Source organism: Tinamus guttatus, unplaced genomic scaffold (assembly GCF_059628265.1).
Source record: "Tinamus guttatus ecotype Peru unplaced genomic scaffold, ASM5962826v1 Tinamus_guttatus_pri_ptg000083l, whole genome shotgun sequence".
NCBI classification, from domain to species: Eukaryota; Metazoa; Chordata; class Aves; order Tinamiformes; family Tinamidae; genus Tinamus; species Tinamus guttatus.
In genome coordinates this window covers 1,633,296-1,638,963 of record NW_028288617.1, presented here as the reverse complement: position 1 = coordinate 1,638,963, position 5,668 = coordinate 1,633,296, and positions in this window count along the sequence as shown.

The window sequence follows — 5,668 nt, the reverse complement described above, 5'->3', positions numbered from 1 at the left end:
TCAGAGAACAGGACCACTTGTCGGAAATGCTGCTTTCCCCCTGCACCAACATATGGAAACAGTGATCACAAGCAGACGGCATCTTCCCCTGAGGGCTTCTCTGGTCACCCATCATGGAGCGCAGGAGACGCGTGGCAGAGCGTTAGGGCACACGTAATGTTCCCCTGCTCTCAGGCCTGAGTACATGAATGTTCAGTGAAGCATCGCCTGTGCTGGTCATCCGAATTATGGCAGACTGGATTTCATCCATCTAATGCTGCTGATTTGTAAAATCTCAGAGGAGCATTGATATTAAGCACTTACAAGAGTGGTATAATACATCATTTGAAAAATGGCAGCCATATATAACTATTATCCTAAATTCCCGTTTACACTAAGCCATTTTACAGTGTCTCTTGAAATTTTCACCCCTCATCCAAAAATGCTGACACCAAAAATTTGTGTCAGAAAAGTATTAATCCATTCTCTGAGGCAGGCTATCCATCTCACTTTATACTTCATTCTTTCTCCATTGCCAGCACCTACTTTACATGTTAATTGAAAGCATACAGTAGCTTTCTCTCTTAAATACAGTTTTAGCTGGAAGTGCCAACAGATATCTTAGATTCCTCCCGTCTCAGCTAATTTCAGATTCCCTCAGCACTCCTGATACTGTGGTGGAAATGGGGGAATAAGCAAAAGGTTTACCTATTTTGGCACCAAACTGCAGACCAAAGGTGAATGCTAATGGGATACTGATTTAGATATTATAGATAGCATATCTTTGCATGTGCAAGGAAAATAATGGATACTATTAAGGTTTTCAATTCAAGGTGAATTACTATGGAAGGTGGGTGCAGATGGGCAACTATCCAGACTAATGAGCATAAATGGTTCTTTATGCAGGCTGACTTTTCTTCTGATCTTTCATGATTTCAAAAGGAGCTTTGGATGACAAAAAAAAAAAAGATCCATACAGTCAATGGCTGAATTAAAAAGCAGTGCCATATGTGCGTTCTTTGTCTGTGGCTATTTCCAGATATAAAAAGAAGAGGGCTAAACAAACTGCTGAGGTCCAAAAAATTGCCCAAAGCACTTCATAATGGATTTGATAGCTCATTTTGAGAAGTACATTCTCCTATGCATTAATACAATTCATGTGTAGCTCCATGTGGCCTTATCTCAGCAAAACTGTACCTCCTGCTCATACCCCCTTTCCCAGTCTATATTTTGTGATATTTTTTTCTTCTGTCCCCAGTGTTTTTTCCTTCATTAGTTGTTATATTGAAAGCATGACTTTATGGCAGGGAAAAAAAAAAAGAAAAAGAAAATGCAGATGCATGCAAAGAGAGAGGAGTAGTTTGAGCTGCTCCTCTACTTCAGTATCTTCAAAGTTGTTGAAATGACCCTCAAGGAGAAGGAGAGAGAGGAAGAAGCAGAAGGAGGAGAAGGAGAAGGAGGAGAAGAAGAGGTGAAGTGGCATGGGTCTGTTGAAGCCTGATGGCACCAGAAGCCTGCAATAAAAAAATAAAATAAAATAAAATAAAATAAAATAAAATAAAATAAAATAAAATAAAATAAAATAAAATACCATTTGCTTTCTTTTTCCACCTCAGTCAGGAGCTTTGCCCTATCACACTCCAAAAAGGGAAAAAATACACTGGACTGCATGAACAGTAAAAGGGAAAATAATCCTGATAATATTAGTATGCCATGAAATGAATGACTAATTTGTCCTCACCTGGGATGACTATCTCAGCATTCAATAACAATACTACCATTTTGACTAGACAAGTAAGTGCTGGGTGATGCCATAGGTGTGACTGAACTCTGGTCACTGTGTTTCCTTCCATTCTCTGCCTAGCAAATATGCAGAAGGGGAAACAGTCTTGGAAGTCCTGAAAAAAGTCCAGCTGAAGGGAAACTGTTAGGACTTGGAGTCATTACTTTCAAAAGAGGATAAGAAAAGGGATCCTGGCAGAGATTTAGAAAAGGAAATGAATGACATACAGGGGAAATAAAAATTGCGGGTACCTATTTACCATTCATACTCATGTAACACTTGTAAGATAAGAGAATCTCCAATGAGATTTGGAAACCCTAACATTTGCAGTTGTAAAATAATTTTCCTTAGCTACTAAAAATAAACTTTGGATGACGTTGCCACAAGGTGTTGAAGAAAAGAGTTTGGCATGACTTGCATAAAAAAGGTTATGAAGAAAATGTGCAGTTGTGTTTATCTGTTTTCTTGAAGGAATATAAAATTTCATATTTCTTCTAAAGGATAGGAGCATCCACATCAATAATGGATGCAAATGGCAATAGCAGTGTTTGTATATGATCCTTGCAACTCTCTCTGTTGGTCGCTTACTGTACTTGAATCTGAATATTCATCTCCACATTTTTTTTTCTCTTCTTTCTGACCCATGGCAGTACTTTTGTCTCATTATCTCAGTTCTCAGCCCCTACAAGAGACTTTTTCCTCCGACTTTCTTAAACATAAGGTAGTTACTGATTCTATTTTATCCTCTGCTCTATTAACACTCTTATTCTAGTGCTGGGATCTTAATATTTTACAGAAGCAATGCTAACTCATCATAGTATATTCTATGCACATATTTTAATACTCTAATTATAATTCAGCTAGTGAGATTTTATATAACTTCAATAAAAAAAAATCATGAAACACTGTATACTCACCAGCCCACTTATTCAACAGTTGACTGTGATGAGACAGTGTATGCTTCTAACAGCTCTGTTTCTTCACAGCTTGTAGGTTGACTTACTATCGCTTCATCATAATAGTTTGCTTTTTAACTGTGGTGCATTTGCAGTATTCTAGCTGAGTGGCTGTCAACCTGCAAGCCACGGATCACCGGAAGCTGAAGAGGGTTGGGAAAAATTATAAGAAATAAATTATAGTCAGTAAACTTAAATTAATGAAACAGGGGTTTTGTTTTCTCTGGAGAACTTATAGGTGCTCCCAGAAGAAAAGTTTAAGACTTTACTTACTACTAATAATACTGATGCAAATAAACACCCTTCTTCTAGAGGAATGCACACTGGTAGTAGCATTGATTTGATCCAATACTGTTTCCTTCAAGGAAATAACAGACTGCATTATCTACCTAAAAAAAATAGGGAAAAGTAAATTTCTTTGGAAGCAGTTTGTCATGGCTCTTGACTGAGAGAAACTGTATCTTTCCAAATTCTCGGGTGTTGGCGGGGAAAGAGCAGAAAGTCACATTCAGGTATTGTTTTATTTTCTAAATGTGTTTTTGGGAAAATTGATTTCTGGGAAAATTAATAACAATAGATTTGACCCTGCTGTTATTTGTACTGGACACATTTGTCCAAGGGGGGAAATTCTGCAGCCAGGTGGATGCTCCTAGGGCATGGATGTGGGAAGGCTGAGCAGACTCAGGGTTGTTCCTTTGTCATGTACCTGGCAGCACATACTGTCCTCATCAGTGCTTAGGTGGGAAGGCATGATATAGGTGGAGAAGTCTTTCCGGGAAAACCATTTGGGCTAAAGAGCCTGAATTTGATCTCTTAAATCTGTCTGAATCAGTAAACCTTCCAAACAGGTATGATTCTGCATTGCCCTCCCACTTTGTATTCATTTCAGTGGTGTGCACCATACTACAGTAACCATCACTGCATAGGTAGAACATTCTCCAGCAAGACAAAAGCCGTTGGTCTTCTTTCATTCTCCTTCAGTCTGAGAAACATAATTAAATCCCTGGAGCTCATATGATATGACAGAGTATTATATGTGTGTGTGTGCGTGTGTGTGTCCATGTGCGTGTACATATCTGGATTATTACCGCCTCAATCTCTGTCTATATTTTCAGAAAAATTGATGGAAACAATCACATTTCTTGGGAGTTAGGCTTCCTACTGTGTCTAAGTATATACTAACCGATTCTCAAGGAATTTAGTTTCATGATCTTTTATGAACTTAGTAATGACCAGAGCACCCAGTCTGGAATAGTTTTGAAATACCCAAAGTCTGGAATAATTAGGCTATTTTTACAAGTATCCTAGACCTGTAGTATTAAAAGTGTGTGACAATACAAATCGCAGCCCAGTGGTGGCAGCAGTTCATTACTAGTGGACAAAACTCTGCTTGAATAGCCCAGGTTCTTTCTACAGAGATTTATGGGGAGAGGCACTGAACTTTCACATCTAATTCAATCTATATTGCTGCTAATCTTTCTCATCTCATAATTCTGATTTTATCAAAAATGCAGCTGTGAAATAAAACTCAAATTACATGTGCAGGACACTAATGAACCGAAGATAGAGAGTTTGTGCATTTAAGTTAAGACACATTCCATTTGGGAAGTTTGATCTGATTCCTGCTTTCACATGGATCCTGTTTACAGCACATTCGACAACTGAATTAAAAATGAAATTTGAGCTCCACCCCATCAATATCAGAGTACTGATATTCTCACTGACATCAGCTGTGAAAAGCCCATTGACTAAAAAAGTGGAGCCAACATATTTTTATTTGCTCTGATGGTATGTGATAGTTTGCACTGAGGTGCAAAGCAGCTGTGTACGTACCTTGATGTGAATATGCGCTTTCCTGTAGGAACACGTTTTGGCAGAAATCCCGCTACATCAACACGTATTACTGTTGGGATGTTGTCATTTTTGTTGTTGTTTTTCCTGTGCACGTGTGCCGTATCTTCCCACCAACATGCCAGGAAATGCTTTTGATTCTGTCGCACAGGAGCCAGCCTGCACCTAGTGATAGTGACTGACGGGATGGATGAGGTGGCACTTCCACAAGCAGCACAACACACCCTCTCCGTCCAGAAACTGTAATTCACCTGCAGAACTCCTCTTCCTGTGAGGTAAAATGAACTCAGCTCCGTTTTTCTCTGCCACTACCTTTTCTTCCTACTAGCAACAATGTCCTTGGGTGCATTTTTCTAGGCCTGACACTTTACACATAAACATCACCACCTTTATCAATCTTTAACCTCTAGCAATGGTCCAAACTGTGCAGAATTATCTGAAACCCCTGTGTAGTTGAAAAGGTCCCATATCTGCTTGCCTGGCTTAAGTGCCCTAGCAGTAGTAATAATCAAGGAGGGACCTAAACAAAACTAAGGGATGATTCTAAGCGGGGAGCAAGCACGAGCCCTCTTCAACCCACAGCCAAGAGCACACGGCTTTGCTTCACCCAGTGTCCCCACAGGGCCAATGCGTGTTTGCACTCTGATATTCATGGCCTTATCAGTGGAAATGCTTCTTTCCTCTTGCACTTTACCAAGTGTTACCGTGCTCATTAAAAAAAAAAAAAAAAATCACCTCAACAAACTTTAAATGACCGGGTATGTTTTACCTCAACGACTCCATCCAATGCTCCTCAGCAGACTGGTGAAAGCTTGAATGACAGGGAGGTGACCCAGGTTTTGAGGAGACCTCACTGTCATTTCAGAATCTGATCATGCAACAAGCTGTTTATAATTTTTCTTGATAGAAATAAATTAATCTAAGTAAGGAATAGAGGAGGACATATAGGTACAGACAGACACAGAGACAGAAACACAGAGACAGACAGACAGGTAGCTATACTCGAGCCTTAACTTTGAAAGTCTTACTTGCTTAGGATCTTATAAAAGAGAGAAGTTTGCAGCAGATCCATGTGTTTGAGAAGGCAGAAACACAAGGG